Source organism: Sus scrofa, chromosome 6 (assembly GCF_000003025.6).
Source record: "Sus scrofa isolate TJ Tabasco breed Duroc chromosome 6, Sscrofa11.1, whole genome shotgun sequence".
Lineage (NCBI taxonomy): Eukaryota > Metazoa > Chordata > Mammalia > Artiodactyla > Suidae > Sus > Sus scrofa.
Window position 1 is genome coordinate 92348064 of NC_010448.4, and position 19246 is coordinate 92367309.

A 19246-nucleotide genomic window follows, 5' to 3' on the forward strand; every position below is an offset into this window, starting at 1 on the left:
GAGGTAAGAAGAGTCATTCAGCACAGAAGTGTTTCAGAAACCAAGAGGAATGACTTTTTTCTTTTTTCTTGTCATTTTAGGGCCACACCCTCGGTATATAGAGGTTCCCAGGCTAGTGGTCCAACCATAGGTGTAGCCTCTGGCCTATGCCAGAGCCACAGCAATACAGAATCTGAGCCACGTCTTCGACTTACACTACAGCTCACAGCAACACTGGCTCCTTAACCCACTGAGCGACGACAGGGAGCGAACCCTCATCCTAATGGATGCTGGTCAGGTTCGTTAACCAATGAGCCACGATGGGAACTCCATGAGTATACATTTTTTTATCTACCTATTTTACCACTTTATTCCTAGTATTTTGCACTGGGCATAGCCTATAGTAGGTACTCAGAAAAATCTGTGAATTGAAAATTAAATTGGAGTTCCTGTTGTGGCTCTGCAGGTTAAGAATCCTACTAGTATACATGAGAATGTGGGTTTGGTCCCTGGCCTTGCTCAGTGGGTGAAGGATCTGGCATTGTTGTGAGCTGCAGAGTAGGTTGCAGATGAGACTCATCTTGCATTTCTGTGGTGGTGGTGTAGGTCAGCAGCTGCAGCTCTGATTCAATCCCTAGCCTGGGAAATTCCATACGCTGCAGGTTCGGCCCTATAAAGGAAAAAGAAAAAAAAAAGAAAGAAAGAAAATTAAATTGAATCAGAATCTTTTAAGAAGCACTACACAGCATGCAGCTCACAGTAAGTGCTCAAAGAAGGAAAAAAAAGAGTAAGCAGTGAGGCCAGTAAGCATGAAGGCTGATGGTGGCACTAAGATTTGAGTTGAGCCTGGTGAGTTTTTCTTGCAGGAAAGGCAGATTCCTTCAATATCTTTTCACATTTATTCTGTTTACTTTGCCCTGGGGATGCAGAACTCCAGCAAAACAGATCTCTGTTCTCAGCTCACAGTCTGATGGGGAAGACAAACACAGTTCTTGATAACTATAAAATAAGATGGAAAGGTACTATGGGAGGACAGGGACCAGGAGGAGCTAGTAAACTTGGAGAGCTTCACAGAAGGGGTGATTTTTGAGCTCAGTCTTAAAAGATTCAAGTTCAGTACAGCGGGAATTCTAGCGGAAACCAGCCTATGCAAAAACCCCGTGGAAAAGCCCTGGCTCTCAAACTTATATGTGCAAAAGAATCACTAGAGAGGTTTGCTTATTATGCACATTCCAAAGCTGTACTTCCCAGGAAACCTCTGGTTCAATAGGTGATGGCATCCATTTTAACGAGCTTCACAGGAGAACACTTTCCGAAAACCCCTTTACTGAAAACCTCTTTACCTACTCCCTTTGTCACGGAAGTGGGGGGGAGCGGTGGCGGGAGACGAGTTTGGAGAGAGCTTTGCCCAGGTGGGCTTCTGGGTCTCCATAGGAAGTCACACAATCACAAAAACAACTTCGTTTTGAGGCGCGCTTTCAGGAGACTAGACGCTTTCCTTGCGCCTTACTTTCTCGGAGCCTCACAATTCAGCGGAGTAGAAATTACGAGCCTCATTTCCTTGGGGAGGAAATTGAGGCTCAGAGAGGGGAGAAGATTTGCTCAAGGTCACAAAGCGAGAGGTGGCAAGGCAGACACCCAACGCCAAGCGAGCGGATTCACACTTCAGGCTTTTCCACAACGCAGGCAGGCCACGAGTAGGTGGGGCTCAGGCCCTCCCTACAGGATGGTTCCAAAATGGTGGGGGCCCTGGCGTCAGCAACGCCCCCGCCCCTTCCGTCCACCTCCCTCCTTCTTCCCCAGGCCACCCAGGCGGGGGGAGGGGGGATTGGAGCAGCCCACGTGACTGCCAACAACCTGGCTCGTGACGCAAAGCGGCGGGCCCAACACTCGCCTTGCCTTGTGGGAAACGTAGTTCCGTAGACCGTCAAGTTGGCTTGAAGGGCCGGGCCTAAGACTACATTTCCCAGGAGGCCGCGGGGCGACGCCGCCGCTACCGCCGTCAGAGAGCGCGGACGCGGGGCGCGCTGTCGGGCGGGGGCGAGGTTCGGGCCGGTTGTGCCGTTGCGAGGCTGCAGCTGCGATCGCTGCGGTGGGCCCAGGTAAGTGAGGGCCCTTGATCGGGATTGGGGCAGCTCAATCGGTTTTAGTCATTTCGTTTTTTAGCTTTTCTCTGCGGTTGCTGGCTCAGCGTTCTCTGGCAGGCCCTGGCGCGGAGCCGCTCCCCCGCGCCTACCCCCCGGCCTCCTCTGAGCGGGCCCCGCTCTCTCCGGCTCCTCCCCCTCCCCGCCCTTCAGGGCTTCCCCTTGCTCCGGCCTAGATCCCGACGTTCGGGGCCGCCTTTTCTCCGGAGCAGCTTCTACCCTTTTTTGCTTCCTTGAAAGCTGCCAGGGAGAGGCCTTCATTTCCTTCATCTCCCCCTTTAGTCGGATGAACCCCATTATTTGGATTTCTCCTTTTCCCGGAACTCTTGAGTACCCTCCCCCCCACTTAATCTCCATTGGCCTGGTTCTGTCTTCTAGGGCGCATGTGGTTGGCACTCAATAAATGTTAGTACCTCTTCCGTTCCTTTCTGCCTTGTGGCCAGAGGAGGCATAGTCCAAATTTATCAGCCACGGGAACATTTGTGCGCCCACTTTCATTTCAGTCTCTTGGACTGGAGGTGAGGCCGACTTGCCTTCCTTTAGTCATCCATCGGCTTGTGTTCTGCTTCAGTGAGGTAATTTTCTTCGCCTTCCCTAGCACCCAGGGAACTTTTATCAGCTGTTCTCTTGGAGTTAATCTTAGGGCAGAAGCTGGCAAGTAGCGCTGGCGCCCAAAAGTTCGAAGCCATTAGTGGTAGTACAGTGTTTACGGGGAGGTTATTAATTGGATTGAAGGAAACACCTGAGAGTGTATCCGAGCCTGGCAAGAGAGAGCCAATGAAGATTCTGGTGGCAGCATAACAGAAGGATCCCGGAGCCATCTGCCCGAGTTCAAGTTAGGTTTCAAGTCAAGGGGCTTCACTTCCAAGTGTTCTTATCTGCAAAATAGTGATGAGTAACAGTGGCCACTTTATAGGGTTACTGTGACGATTAGATGAGCTAAGCTGAAAACCGCTTAGCTCGTTACCGACAATAGTATTACGTACTATTATCGTTATCACCACTTTTAGGATTTATAGATTGTGGGACCGCAGTGGAAAGGCCTTTATCACATCATCATTTTCTTTCCCTTTCAGATGGCCTTCCCTTCCCTAGTTTGTGGAAATACTGTTTCTTGTAGTCTGTCCTGTTATCTAGATGACCCGATGTGTGTATTATTATATAGTTAGAAACCTATTAAAGAGCCAAAAATGGCTGCTGCCATGAACAACTTGTGTGACAAATTGGGCTTAGTTTATTCTCTGCTGGAAAATTTGTGAACAAGTGTACATATCTAAGCGATACCAAAATTTTTTTTTCCTGCACCCATTTAGACTTTATTGTATTTTGCAAAAGAGGTCAATTGAAGTTTCTGTAAGGAACCGTTTAACTAAAAGCCTTTATGTACAGTACAGTTCCATCTCTTTGTGTTTTAAATCTCTTAGCGCCAGTGAAAAATCTCTGGTTTGGGGGACTGATGGTTTTATGTGTGTATGTGTCTTTTTAGGGCTGCACCCATGGCATACAGAAGTTCCCAGGTTAGGGGTCAAATCAGAACTGTAGCCTTTGGCCTATACTACAGCCACAGCAAGCCATATCCGAGCCGTGTCTGCAACCTACACCAAAGCTCACCGCAACCCCCAATCCTTAACCCACTGAGCGAGGCCAGGGATAGAACCTGCATCCTCATGATTAGTAGTCAGATTCGTTTCCGCTGAGCCACAACGGGAACTTTGGGACTGATGTTTTTAGTCTGCAGGCTAGGTACAGTCTGATTTTAGCGGTAGTGGTGGTAATAGTAGTAATAATAGCAGCAAGGGCAATCGTAGTAATTCTTTAGCATGTTTCATTTGTTCTTTAACACCAGTCTTTTTGGGGGGGGGGCGCACCCATGGCATATAGAGGTTCCCAGGCTAGAGGTCAATCGGAGCTGTAGCCCACAGCCACAGCAACACCTGATCTGAGCTGCATCTGCCACCTACACCACAGCTTGTGGCAAAGCCGGATCCTTAACCCACTGAGCAAGGCCAGGGATGGAACCTGCATCCTCATGGATCCTAGTCAGATTCATTTTGGCTGAGCCACAACAGGAACTCCTTAGCATATTACTTAATGACATAGCTAGTACAGGTACTTTTTGAATTTTGTTTAGTCAGTGAATTTATGGATTACAGAGTGTCCTATATTGCATTGAGCCATTAGAGGGCGGCAGCTTGGAGACTAGCACTGAGATGAGGAGGGATGAGGCTGACAAGAGCGCATAGAATATATGACTTATTAATTTTTTTTTGAACGGATAGACTTAACCACTAAGAATCTTATGGTGTTAGCCTATTTCTCTTGGGCATAGTGACATCCTGAATTGAAGGAAGTATGGTTAATGCTATGCTCTCAAATGTTAGATTTTGGTAGGCTGCTTCACATGCTCATTGTGTAAACGTCTGAGACAAATGATACAATTAATAGTGCCTGAGAACCTGCCCTGTGCTAGGCTCAGGGAGTACAGGGGAGTGTGAGACAGAAGGGGTCTTGCATATTGGGAGCCTACAGTATAATGGGGGAAGACGCAACAGGTGAGCAAATAAACTACAAACTGAGAGAAGTGAAGTGGAGGTATCAAGCAGGGGACTTGACAGACACCAATAAAAGGAGAGACCGAAGGGCGGTCAGAGAAGTTCTTTGTGGATGAGAGTGAGGAGACAGTTTTGTAGGACATCAAGATGGCGTTCTAGGTGTAGAGGGAAGAGCAAGTGCCAAAGCTAGAAGGTGGGAAGAGTGTAGTGTATTTTCAGAACTGAAAAGAGGCCAGGGGAGGCTCACACATAACGAGGAAAGTGGTGAAAGGTGAGATGGAGAGGTGAGGTTGTTGAGGGAAGCCATGAAGCCTCCTGATGTATGTTTCAGATTCACTTTTGCAGGGATGTGGGAAATGGATTGTGGGGACTGTCAGTTCAGGGGCCGTTGGACTAGTCCAGCGTGGGAGATGATAGTTGCCTGAAGTAGAGAGATGGGAGTGGAGAGGCACCAGTGGGAAGGAGGGCAGTGTTTGGAGATAACCTAGTTTTAATACTCTCTAGAGCATGACGTGCTTAGTCCATGATCCATGGACTACAGAGGGTTCCTGAACTCTTAATGTTTTTGTGAGGGAGGGTGTTTTCTTAGAGTCGTTAGCTTCCGCATCAGATTCATTAGTGTCTTATAGTTTAAGAACCAGCACTCTAGAGTTCGTAGTGCAGGTTTATAATCCATAAAGTAATTGCCCACAGTTTACCAGGAGACTTAAGAGTCATGAGTACCCTTTCTGAAAGTTTGACTATCTTAGACTCTCAAGGGAGCTCTTGTTTAGCTTGTTTTAAACCAAAGTAAATGCCATGTCATTGAAAAAGCAGGTTTTCTTTTTGTCTAGAAGTTATGGGCTAATGCCCATACTGAGGAAGCTGAACATTAGTGAGTTCAGTTTCACTAAAATCCATATCCATTTCCTATTATTCTTCCACTGGCTTTTGTTTACAGTTCCTATTTTTGTGGTAGAAATGGAGCACCTTAGTGTGTAAGGAGTAAGATAATTTTCTTCTTGCCTTCCTTCCAAGCATTAAGGGTTTCACATGTATGTTCATACATATGTATTTTGTTTTGTTTTGTTTTGTATTTCAGGACTGCAGCCATGGCAAATGGAGGTTCCCAGGCTAGGGGTCGAATGGGCGCTAAAGCTGCTGGCCTACGCCACAGCCTCAGCCATGCCACATCCAAGCCGTGTCTCCAACCTCCACCACGGCTCATAGCAATACCGGATCCTTAGCCCACTGAGCAAGGCTAGGGATTGAACCTGCATCCTCATGGTTACTAGTCAGATTCATTTCTGCTGCGCCACGACGGGAACTCTTGTTGGTGTATTTTGTAGTGTATTTTTCAGATGATAGTTTGTTATTGGAAGCACAGGGTGTGCCTTCTACCACAGAGTTAGAGCTCTACCATGTGTTTTTCTTTTTATGGTAGAGGTTGAAAACTGAAGGCTTGTGGACTAAATCCAGTCAGCAGATGTGTTTTGTTTGGCTCACACAGTGTTGTAAATTTGAATTAGTTGTCAACATTAAAAAACAGGGAAATTTCATGTAAAAATGTGGATTCAGGCTGCTTTGAAAGATCTGATCTGGCAGCCATGGACCGTGTTTCTGCTTGCAGCAGCCATCTTTGGGACAGGTCCTGAGATCGCTATTAAAGGTTTTTTTTGTTTGTTTGTTTTTTTCTGTCTGGGTGCTTTATTTCTTTCCTTTTTTTAAAAGAAGATTTTAGATAACTTTAGAAGAGGGAGATAGTGGTGGTGGTAGCAGGGACCCAAACACTAAGTTATTTTGTTTCCAATTTGAAGAAACCCAAGTGCTTTTCGAAAGCAAAAGGAAATGGTCTGACCCCTGCCCATGCCTTTTAGCTGGCACATATGCAGTGTCCTCATTTTTGTTCTGCCTGATTTGCTTTTTATTATCTGGAATGCACTAACTGCACAGCTTGGCTTGTTTCAGAAGGTAGAAAGCCAAACAAAAAGAAGTTGCTGAATGTCCAATTAGAAGACTTTTGGCTCTGTTCTGAGGCATAAGAACCAAAAGTGTGTTTGGGTGGAGAAGTGTGTGTGTGTGTTTATTTATGTATATGCTTATGTGAAGTCCATTGCTTTGCTTTCAGTAATCCTGTGTTTTTTTGAGGAATTAATAATTCAATTTTCTTTTTTTTTTTCTTTTTTCTTTTGATTTTTAGGGCTGAACCCGTGGCACTTGGAGATTCCCAGGCTAGGGGTTGAATTGGAGCTACAGCTGCCAGCCTACCCCACAGCCGCAGCAACATCAGGTCCCAGCCGCGTCTGCGACCTGTACTACAGCTCCTGCAACACTGGATCCTTAACCCACTGAGTGAGGCCAGGGATCGAAACCACAACCTTATAGTTACTAATTGATTTGTTTCTGCTGCACCATGACGGGGAATCCTCTTCTTTTTTCTTTTTCTTTTCTTTTCTTTTCTCTTTTTTTTTTTTTTTTGTCTTGTCTTTTTGCCTTTTTCTAGGTCTGCTCCCGGGGCATATGGAGATTCCCAGGCTAGGGGTTGAATCGGAGCCGTAGCCACTGGCCTACGCCAGAGCCACAGCAACACAGGATCCGCCGTGTCTGCAACCTAAACCTCAGCTCACAGCAATGCCGGATCCTTAACCCACTGAGCAAGACCAGGGATCGAACCCGCAACCTCATGGTTCCTAGTCGGATTCATTAACCACTGCACCACAATGGGAACTCCTTTTCTTTTTTCTTTTAAAAGATCCACATGAGGCATGTGGAAGTTCCTAAACTAGGGGTCAAATTAGAACTGCAGCTGCTGGCCTATACCATAGCCACAGCAACGCAGGATCTGAGCTGAATGTGCAACCTACACCACAGCTCACCATAATGCCAGATCCTTAACCCATTGAGTGAGGCCAGGGATCGAACCCACATCCTCATGGATACTAATTGGGTTTGTTTCTGCTGAGCCACAGTGGGTATGCCAATAACTCATTTTTCTTTTTTTCTATTTTAATGAAAAGGACAGGATACATAAAGGATTGATAGAGGAAGTCACAGAGGTGAGACTGCTTTCTGAAGTTACCCTAGAGTGGTTTCCTTGTGGGTTAAAGATCTGACGTTGTCACTGCTGTGGCACAGTTCGATCCCTGGCTGGGGAACGTCCAGATGCCACAGGTGCAACCCGAAAACCAAAATTACTCTAGAGATCTCCTTACCCCAGGACTCTTCCTTTATATCACAGCTTCCCAGAAGGTGGTCCCGATGTATTAAGAAGATATGTCCTAGGGTCTTGACAAAAACCTAGGGCTACCAGACTGTGGGCTTGCTCAATTAAAAAAAAAAAAAAACTGAGTAAGTTTTTAACATAAGTTCTTGTTTCAGATGTAGTAAAGTGATCTTTTACGAAGCCTTGCTTTGTATACTTTGAAAGTCTTATTGCTTAGCTGTCAAGGAGTTGCTGTATCGCCTTCTTGGCTTTGGCAATTTTGATGTCCTTTTGTATGCACGTGTCACATTGGAAAACGTTCTGAGAGAGGCTTTCCTTGACTATCCTCTCTTTAATAGTACTCCACTCAACAACCAGTGCTCTCCCCCCAACCCTGCATTATTTTTGTGGGGCATTATATTGTTTGTCTTTCATCTATTATGTTTTCACCTCTTTAGAGAGTGAAGCAGGGATTTGTTTGATTCACTGCTGAATCCCCATACCTAGGGTGTTCTCTGTTACATAGAGAAGGCTTAGTAAATATTGAGAGAAAGGATGAATCAATATGGGAGTAAACAGATGGTTGACTGGGTGGTAGTCTTTGAAAATGTTCCCACTGTTAAGTGCTAGCTTACTCAGGTGGCAGGTGAGGAGATTGCAAAGGGGCGAGGGGATACTTACTGGCGTGATGGAAATGTTCTGTTGTTTGCTTGGGGTGGTGTTTACACAGTATATATATATGTATACATATATATATATGTATACACACATGTATATACATATATATGCACACACACGTGTATGGTTGTGCCTATGCCATGTACAAGTTTCTGGGCCAAGTGTTGAACCCATGCCCCAGCAATTACAGTGCTGGAACCTTAACCACTAAGCCACCAGGGAACTCCTGCATGGTATATTTTGTTGAAACTCAGTGAACTGGGTCCTTAAAATGTGTACATCTATTGCATATGAATTATAAAAATTGGTATTTAAAACTCAACTTTTATTTTTTTAATTTTTTTTGGTCTTTTTGCCTTTTCTAGGGCCGCTCCCACAGCATATGGAGGTTCCCAGGCTAGGGGTCTAATCAGAGCTGTAGCTGCCCGCCTACACCACAGTGACAGCAATGCAGGATCCGAGCTGCATCTGCGACCTACACCACAGCTCACGGCAACGCCACGTCCTTAGCCCACTGAGCGAGGCCAGGGATCAAACCCGCAACCTCATGATTCCTAGTCTGATTCGTTAGCCACTGAGCCATGATGGGAACTCCAAAACTCAACTTTTAAAGGCTATTCTGTAAAACAGGTAACTCTGTAAGTAGGTTGTGATAATTGTCCTTGAATTTTTGGTAAACTTAGCCAAGTATAGGTTGGATTGGGGGTTTTAAAATACTCTGAAGTGGGGAAGTGCCACTGGAGCAACAAGAGAGAAAGAGGTTGTGTTGGCCAGACTCTGAATAGCCCACTCCCATTTCAATCAGAGGTGCTGCATTGATATTTCATACTTTGAGGTTTTGCTTAACATTTTATTGTTAAAAAGATAAACCATTGAGTTCCCTAAGGCCCTCCCACCCTTACCCCAGGGTTTAGTGAAGCAAGGTGCAGCCTTGGCAGGGCAGATAATTGTCTTCAGTTTTGTTTCCCCTGCTCACAGGTCCTTTTTGAAAAAAATAGGCATTGGAGAAATATGTAATGTAGAAGGAGAAAGCTTCCTATAATGCCGTCTTTTTAGGTCAGTGGTAATAGTTTGGGTATATTTCTGAATCGTAAGGGTAGACAGTAAGGAACTGGGGAGGAGGTAGAGCTAAACCTCTTTGGTTTATTATGAAAGCGTAAGACTTAAAACCTTACTTCAGGGAGTTCGCATTGTGGGTCAGTGGTAACAAACCTGACTTGCATCCGTGAGGATTCGGGTTCAATCCCTGGCCTCCATCAGTGGGTTAAGGATCCGGCATTGCTGCGAGCTACGGTGTAGGTCGCAGATGCAGCTCAGATCCTATGTTGTTGTGGCTGTGGTGTAGGCTGGCAGCTGCAGCTCCCACCTCTTATTTTGGGAATTTCTGTATGCTGTGGGTGCAGCCCTAAAAAGTAAAAAAAATCCCAAAAAACCTCTTACTTCAGGACTAAGTGTATCGATTGTGGTATTCCTTGTGTTTTCCTGGAAAATTGAGAAGGTGATATGTTGATTCTGGGATAATGGTGGATGTTTTTGTTCATAGCAGAGAACTTAGCTAGCTTCTTTTCTTGGACTATTTTCGCTTTCAGGTTTGTTTGTCACATGTTTTTACTGGACATTTTACCTTCAGCAAGCATGAATTGTTGCATCATTCAACCAGCTGGGGCCTTGAATATAGTGAATAACAATTCACTACATTGAATATTGAATGACAATATAGAATGAGGAAGAGAATATACTTGGTTGCTGGCTTATTGTCTCCCCCCTCCCTTTTTTTTTTTTTAATTGCTACAGAGACTGTTTAGTGCTGGAGGATACATACATGATGAGGGTAGTTAATAGGGGATTTTTTTGTGCTCCACTTTTAGCAAAGTGTTTTCAGCAGCTGGAGTAATTCCCTTTCCTCTGATTAAATGATGTTTGTTTTAAGTTAGATTTGTTTTTTTTCAAATTAATGTTTTGACCATTTAATTTGTCTTTTTGAACCAGGATACTCTTGAGAAAGGGGATGCTATTAATGTATTGGAGCAAGTATAAACTGACTGTCTTGAGCAAACCTGAATGTAAGGTCAACCGCAATATTAAGGAAGCACATTTATAGACGAGATTTTTTTGAAAGTAAATGCTAATTTAAGCACTTTACATTCATTATCTTATTTAGTCCTGTACAAGGCAAATGAAGGGTGTCTTGTTTTATAGATGATGAAATGCCAACTAAATTATTGCTATGGTTGTTAGGAAACTAAGCTTTTTTTTTTTGTCTTTTTGTCTTTTTGTCTTTTTAGGGCCGCACCTGCCACATATGGAGGTTCCCAGGCTAGGGGTCTAATTGGAGCTGCAGCTGCCGGCCTGCACCACAGCCCCAGTGACACCAGATCTGAGCCGCATCTGTGACCTACAGCACAGCTCATGGTAGCGCCAGATCCTTAACTCACTGAGTGAGGCCAGGGATCGAACACGCAACCTCATAGTTTCTAGTCGGATTCATTTCTGCTGCGCCACTATGGGAACTCCAGGGAACAGATTTTATGTGCTGGTCAAAAGTATACATAAGCTGTAACTTTTGTTGCATATGTTGTATAGTATCTATAATATTATAACAATGTGTTACTCCATCTGGAATTTCGCCCTTGCTCTTCTCACCTGATCTTACTCTGGTAACTCATCTTAGAGCTGCCAACAAGAAATAGGAGGTGCTTTTGAGGAGAGGATCTTTGGTTTCCTTGTTTGGTATTAAGTATCACTGCAAAGCTGTAGGGACACAGGCTTTGTCTTCTGTGTTGTTCATCCTCCTGCCTTTACTCCTTTTGTGTGTGGGAAACCGTTGTTCAAATCTAAATTATAACTTCTGAATACACTTTTTGGATACATTATATGTACAAAACTCATCTTTTCATATAGTAGTTCTTGGTGTAATCTAGTTTCCTTTAGAAAATATTCACAGCTTTTTTTTTTTTTTTTTTTTTTTTTTTTAAGGGTCACATGTGTGGCATATGGAAGTTCCCAGGCTAGGGATCAAATCGGAGGTGTAGCTTCTGGCCTCCATCACAGCCACAGCAACGCCAGATCCAAGCCATGTCTACGACCTACACCACAGCTCACAGCGATCCTTAACTCACTGAGCGAGGCCAGGGATCAAACCCCCAACCTCATGGTTCCTAGTGAGATTCATTAACCATGGCGCCACGATGGGAACTCTAGGTTTATACTTATAATATCATGTTTCATATCCTCTACCCTGAATTTGTACAGATGTTTTCCTATATTTTCTTCTAAAATTTTTCTTCTAAATGTTTTAAAGCTTCACATTTAGTGTTTATGTCCTTTTTTTTTTTTAAGTCCACTTGGAGTTTTTGTCTGTTGCGAGGGAAGGGTCTGATTTTACTTCTTGCACATGATTGGTTTTGTTTTTGTTTTTGTCTTATGGCTGCACCCATGGTGTATGAAAATTGCTGGGTCAGGGATTGAATCTAAGCAATAGCTTTGGCAACACAGAATCCTTTAACCCATTGTGCTGGGCTGGGGATTGAACACACACTTTTGCAGGAGCCTGAGCCACTGCAGTTGGATTTGTAACCCACTTCACCACAGTGGGAACTCCTCCATATGATTTGTTTTAATATTCATTAATATTCTGAATCTGAAGTCCTGACTTATTTGGGGCTTTGTATAGTAGCCTTTATACTTTGTGTAGTGGTCTTAATACCTTTCTCCCAGGCTTAAAACTTTCTTAACTTTACCCATGAGAAATTGGGAAAATATCAATGTAATCTAAAACCAGATCCAGGAAATAGGCAGGATTGTTAAGTCATGGCTAGCATGAGTGGAACAGCTGAATTGAGTCTTCCAAAGGGGAAACTCCATTTGCAAGAATCACTTTAACAGACCACATAGTTCTCTCTCTCTCTCTCTTTTTTTTTGGTCTTTTTGCCTTTTCTAGGGCCATTCCTGCGGCATATGGAGATTCCTAGGCTAGGGGTCTAATCAGAACTGTAGTTGCTGGCCTACACCAGAGCCATAGCAACACGGGATCCGAGCTGCGTCTGCAACCTACACCACAGCTCACAGCAATGCTGGATCCTTAACCCACTGAGCGAGACCAGGAATCGAACCCACGTCCTCATGGAACCTAGTCGGATTTGTTTCTGCTGTGCCACAAGGGGACTGGTCTTTATAGCAGTCCCTTTTCCAGGTTAAACTTATGAGTATAGGGCTAATTCTAGTGAGCAGTTACATTGTTTATAAGTATTTTGGAAAAAAGATGGATTTTGTGAGGAATACTCTGCTTAGGAGTGGCTCAGCAGCCTTGGGATTTGGTATTTTGTGGGAAGAGGGGTCTTGTTTTTTCCTAATGGTGTTTGTAAATTGATTATGAGTTACCATCAGCTGCAAAGCAGTTGCAAGTTTATATTTAAAATTAACAACTGTTGAGTTCCCTTGTGGTGCAGCAGGTTAAGAATCTGGTGTTGTTAACTGCTGTGCTATGGGTTCAGTCCTTGGCCTGGGAATTTGCACATGCCATGGGCATGTCCCCTGTGCCTCACCCCCTCAAAAAAGAGCACAACAAGAATATATGGACATTTTGGGTAGATTTCCCAAATTGCTGATAAGATTATTTCTGATGGTAAGTTTGAAAATTTAATTTGGCGGTACTGTGGGAAGTAATTTTGACCTTTGTGTCAAATCTAGTAGTTTCTTCCAATTTGCTATTTTATTTTTTGCTTTTTTAGGGCCATGCCCACAGCACATGAAGGTTCCCAGGCTAGGGGTCTAAATGGAGTTGCAGCTGCTGGCCTGTGCCACAGCCACAGCAACGCCAGATCCAAGCTGCATCTGTGACCTACACTACAGCTCATGGCAATGCCAGATCCTTAACCAACTGAGCTAGGCCAGGGATCGAACCCGCAACCTCATGGTTCCTAGTCGGATTTGTTTCCACTGCACCATGACACGAACTCCCCAGTTTGTAATTTTGAAAGGAAACAAGAATAAAACTCCAAAGATGAATATACTTTAGTAGGTTCTCCAGTATGACATGATCATTTCCGAATTTGATGTCAGAAATAATCTATCCCAAATATTTGTAACAGATTATTCTGGCATCAAATTCAGTCTCTGTTGTTGCTTGTTTACAGATGAAAGCAGATGTGACTTATCTAGAAGTTTGTTATCATGGTCTGATGCTCTGGGTTAAATGGGTTACTGATCAAATTAGTTTTGGATATATATGTGTGTATGCGTTTCTTTTTTAGTAAAACTAAGTGGATGTGGAAGGTATACTCTGAATGTACTATCTACTTTTCCAACTCTAAAATTAAGAGTTTTTTACTGAATACAATTTCTTTACAAATAGGCTTTTAGAGAATTAGGTTCATTCTTATGTAGCATCCCCCATAGCTTCCAATAGAGTACATTTTAGCCGAATAATAATAAGATTATTTAGGAAAGACAGATTGCAAAGACACAGTAAAGGTTTTTTTTGTTTGTTTGTTTTTATCGTCTTAGATAATAAGTAACTGGAAAGAAAAGTGAGAAATCAGAGTAGACTGGACTTTGTTTGTGGTTTAAAGTTCTTTAACAGGTAGAAGGTGGAAAGAACTGGAACACACTGAGAACCAAGGGTCTTTAGCTTTAGTTTTTCCTCACCTTCCTAGGCAGGTCTCTTCCTTTTTTCTTGGCTCAGTTTCCCTTCTGTAAAACTAGGGTCGTAAAGGCTAATGGTCTCTAGAAGTCCTTCTACTGCTCAGTCCTCGGTGACTCTAATTCTAGTGAGATTTGTTCATAACTGATATTCTGGGTCAGATTAGAGTGCGTGGTGTCTTAATCACAAGATTCTCTGCTCTTTTTTTTTTTAATTTAATTTTTGTCTTTTTGCCTTTTCTAGGGCCACTCCTGCAGCATATGGAGATTCCCAGGCTAGGGGTCTAATTGAAGCTGTAGCCACCGGCCTACACCAGAGCCATAGCAACGAAGGATCCGAGCCACATCTGCAACCTACACCACAGGTCACGGCAATGCCGGATCCTTAACCCACTGAGCAAAGCCAGGAGTCAAACCCGCAACCTCATGGTTCCTAGTCGGATTCATTAACCACTAAGCCACAATGGGAACTTTATGGATTCTCTGCTCTTTGATTAAAGCCAGCAGTAGACCTCCTCAAGGCTACACACCCAGTACAGGGTCTGATGATAATGAGCATTTTCTCTTCCCTAGCACTCTAAGTCCCAATTTTTTTTTCTTTGCTTTTTTTTTTTTTTTTTTTAACAAGTCCCAATTATTTTTGTAAGTAACTATTTTAGTGAGATTTGGAGATAGAGCCATAAAAATTATAAATATAGGCTGGAAGTTGTATTAATACCAGATTCTAGGCAGAATAAGGATAATACTGGGCAGAGGTAAATGCTCTTTTATATTATAAGCACCTGGAAGGGCACAGATTTTCCGATTCATCTTTGTGCCTTTCCGCAGTGCCCGGAAGGAAACGAACAATTACGTATTACTGTTATTTGAGTGCTTGCTGTATTACTAGGCACTGTCCAATGATTTAGACGTTTTCCTCATTTAGTCACTGTAGTAGCTGATGAGATAGTGTGGTCTGTATTTTATAGATCTGGAAATTGAGACTTAAAAGAGTCAGAATGTTTTACTAGTTTTTATGTGACTCCAGAGGCTGTACTCTTTTCTTTCTTTCTTTCTTTCTTTCTTTTTTCTTTTCTTTCCTTTTTTTTTTTTTTTTTTTTTTTTTTTTGGTGGCCTCACCGGCAGCATGTGGAAGTTTCTAGCCAGGGATCAAACCCTTGCCACAGGAGTGACCCAAGCTGCTGCACTGACAACACTGGATCCTTAACTCCCTGTGCCACAAAGGAACTCTGCCTGTGCTCTTCCTTGCTTCAGTGTGCTGCCTAGCAAAGTCATTATCTATTGGGTGCATTCATTGTTAACTCAGTGAAATACTTGTAAAATGTTTAAAAATACTTTCTGTCCAGGGGTTCCCTTCGTGGCTCAGAGGTTGATGAACCCGACTAGGATCCATGAGGATTTGGGTTCCATTCCTGGCCTCACTCAGTGGGTTAAGGATCCGGCGTTGCTGTGAGCTGTGGTGTAGGTTGCAATTGCAGCTTGGATCCTGCATTGCTGGGCTGTGTTGGCCGGCAGTTGTAGCTCTGACTTGACACCTAGGCTGGGAACTTCCACATGGTGCAGGTGCGGCCCTAAAAAGCAAAAAGTATATATCTTTTCTCTCTTCATTGTTTTGCATCTCTGTGTTAGTATTTTTAGAACAAAGAGATAGCTGGTTCTAATAGGCCAGCTGAGTCTTACTAATAGGATGTCCTTAAGGCAGGGTGTCATGTGGATGGCAGTTTTGTTCCAAAGTAAAAAATTAAGCCAGAGAGGAGGACTGGAAATTGAGGATACGGAGGGCAGAAATTAGGAAGGAGACCTCTTTCCATTATATACTCTTGCACAGTTTGAAATTTTTGCTGTGCATGTATTATTAAAATGAAAAATGCTATGTAAAAAGAATTAAACGTTTTAGTTTGCTCAGGCAAATGAAACAGTTTAATATCTCAAATTCTATGATTTTGTACATTTTTCCCTTTTTTTAATTTTTATATTTTTTTTGTCTTTTCTAGAGCCACACCTGTAGCATATGGAGGTTCCCAGGCTAGGGATCTGATCAGAGCTGTAGCCACCGGCCTGCGCCACAGCCACAGCAATGCAGGAGAGCCAAGCTGTGTATTCGAACTACACCACACAGCTCATGGCAACACCAGATCCTTAACCCACTGAGTGAGGCTAGGGATCAAACCTGGAACCTCATGGTTCCTAGTCGAATTCGTTAACCACTGAACCATGACAGGAACTCCCATTTTTCCCTTTTTAAAAGCTGGGGTTCCCTGGTGGCTCAGTGGGTTGAGGATCTGGTGCCACTCCTGTGGCTTAGGTTCTGTCCTTGTCCCAGGAACTTCTGCATGCCTCAAGCATGGCCAAAAACATACACAACAACAACAGTAAAAGACTGTATATGTGCTACAGTATGGAAGAATCTTGAAGATGTTGTACTAGGTGACATAAGTTAGATATAAAAAGAACAGATACTGTGTGATTCTGTTTATGTGCAGTAACTAGTGTAGTCAGATTCATAGGGACAAAGTAGAAGTTGCGGTGGTGGGGGTGTTACTCTTTAATGGGTACACGGTTTGTGTTTCAGAAGATGAGAAAGTTCTGGAGATGAATGGTGATGATGGTTGCATGACAGTGCGAATGTGCTAAATGCCACCGAATTGTACCTTGTGCTTAAAAATAGTTAAAATTGTAAATTTTGTGTTAAGAATTTTGCTTTTCTTTTTTTCTTTCTTTTTTTTTAAGGGCTGCACCCACAGCATATGGAGGTTTCCAGGCTAGGGGTCAAATTGGAGCTGTAGCTGCCAGCCTACACCACAGCTCATGGCAATACCGGATCCTTAACCCTCTGAGCAAGGCCAGGGGTCGAAGGCAAGTCCTTATGGATACTAGTCGGGTTCGTTAACTGCTGAGCCACAACAGGAACTCCTGTCTTAGGGATATTTTACCATAGTTTAAAAAAAAACGCATTATATCTCCAATATTTGTTCATTTATTTGTCGTTAAGGACATACCTAGACACTGGGGATACAAAAGGGAGTTTGATCTGGTACTTGCCCTCATGGAGCAAAATAGTCTAATAATGTTGCATGACTAGTAGTTCTCAAGGAAATATGTTGTAAGGAAATGGTGATGGCTTATACAAGTTTTTTTTTTGTTTGTTTTGTTTTGTTTTTTTTTTTGTCTTTTTGCCTTTTTCTAGGGCCGCTCCTGCAGCATATGGAGGTTTCCAGGCTAGGGGCCCAATTGGAGCTGTAGCTGCCAGCCTACACCACAGCCACAGCAATGCCAGATCCGAGCCGCATCTGCAACCTACACCATAGCACACAGCAATGCCGGATCCTTAACCCCCTGAGCAAGGCCAGGGATTGAACCCGCAACCTCATGGTTCCTAGTTGGATTCGTTAACCACTGGGCCATGACGGGAACTCCAGCTTATACAAGTTTTGTAATGAGGAATTCCTGTCGTGGTACAGCAGAAATGAATCCAACTAGGAACCATGAGGTTGCAGGTTTGATCCCTGGCCTTGCTTAGTGGGTTAAGAACACGGCTTGGATCTGGCGTTGCTGTGGCTCTGGCATAGGCCAGCAGCAACAGCCCCAATTAGATCCCTAGCCTGGGAACCTCCATATGCTGTGGGAGTGGCCCTAAAAAGACAAAAGACGAAAAAAAAAAAAAAGTTTTGTAATGGGATAAAAAAGTAAATTCTAGAAAAATAGCTCTTTGATTTCTACTGTGTTACATGCTGGGTGGGCCATAGGATTCAGAGGGGAATGTTACTGTTTTGCCTCAAGTCACCTCTGTATAGCCTGAGAGCAAGATTTTAAAAACTCATCTTGGAAGGAGTTGTCAGGTGCACAGATGGTGTGTTGATCCCTCTTGTAAATTGAGAACTTGGGGCACAGAATAATGGTGTCATTTAGGGGGCAGACTCATTCAGCCTGGGATCAAGTATAGGTTTAGGTTTGTTGCCAGAGTATTCTACTGCTTTAAGAGATTTTGACGATGTAATATCTTATATTTTTAAGTCTGTCATAAATCCAAATTCTGACTTAAGAGAACATAATTATTTAATGACCATATGACTACCTGTACCAGCTAGTTGAAGTCTTGTCTTTTGCTCAGTGTTGCTTCGATGTTGGCGTGATTAATTATTATTGCATACTAAGCACTGTTGCAGTAACTTTATACATGTATTAGTTTAATTTTCAAAACCCTTTGTAGTAGGAACCAGTTTTACAGATGAAGCAGAGATTCCTCTGTGGCACAGTGGGTTAAGAATCCCACTGCAGTGGCTCTGGTTGCTGTAGAGGCATGGGTTCGATCCCTGGCCTGGTGCAGTGGGTTAAAGGATCCAGCGTTGCTGCAGCTGTGGCCTGTGGCATAGGTCACAGCTGTGGCTCAGATTCAACTCCTGGCCTGGGAACTGCCGTATGCCTTGGGTTCGACCATAAAAAAAGAAAAGAAGAACCAGTCATAGTGAGGTTTTAATTAAGAAGCTTATCACAGGTCTTAAAATTATTAGTTGGTGGAATGAGAATCCACCAAACCTAGGCACGTTAGCTTTAGAGCATGTGATCCTTTTTATTATTTATTGGGGTGCTTTGCAAATTGCTTTGGGATGATTACCTTATGGTAAATTGCTGGGCATAAATATTGAAAATTGGCATTTTCTGGAGTTCCCTTGTGGTGTGGCAGGTTAAGGGTTGCTGCAGCTGTGGCGTAGGTCACAGCTTTGGCTTGAATTCAGTCTCTGGTCCTGGAAATTCAATATGCTTCGGATTGAAAAAAAAGAAAGAAAATAAATGCAGAAACTGTTCTTAGCTCATAGGTGGTACAAAAGCACTTTGGGCTTTGTGCCATCATTTGCTTATCCCCCAAACATAGAGGGCCCTGTATACACAATACATTCGTCTTTAAGTATTCTAGAAGCCACTTGTGCCTGGTGGTTTAAAGGACTGGTTTTGACCTCAGGTTCATGGGAGCAGGCAAAGGCATCCTTGAGTTTCCTTGTGTGTCCCCCAACCACCTTTTTTAAATAGCTGCACCTGTGGCACATGGAAGTTTCTGGGCTAGAGGTGGAATA

The 19246-nt window shown here is 43.5% G+C and overlaps 1 protein-coding gene across 1 annotated transcript in view; it reads left to right on the forward strand.

Annotated features, from left to right (window-relative positions):
- Positions 1958-19246, forward strand: part of THRAP3 (thyroid hormone receptor associated protein 3) — a 62315-nt gene continuing 45026 nt past the window's right edge. Inside the window, exon 1 of the mRNA XM_021095929.1 lies at positions 1958-2081. The gene's annotated coding sequence lies outside the window, so the exon portion shown is untranslated. The remainder of the gene's footprint in view (positions 2082-19246) is intronic.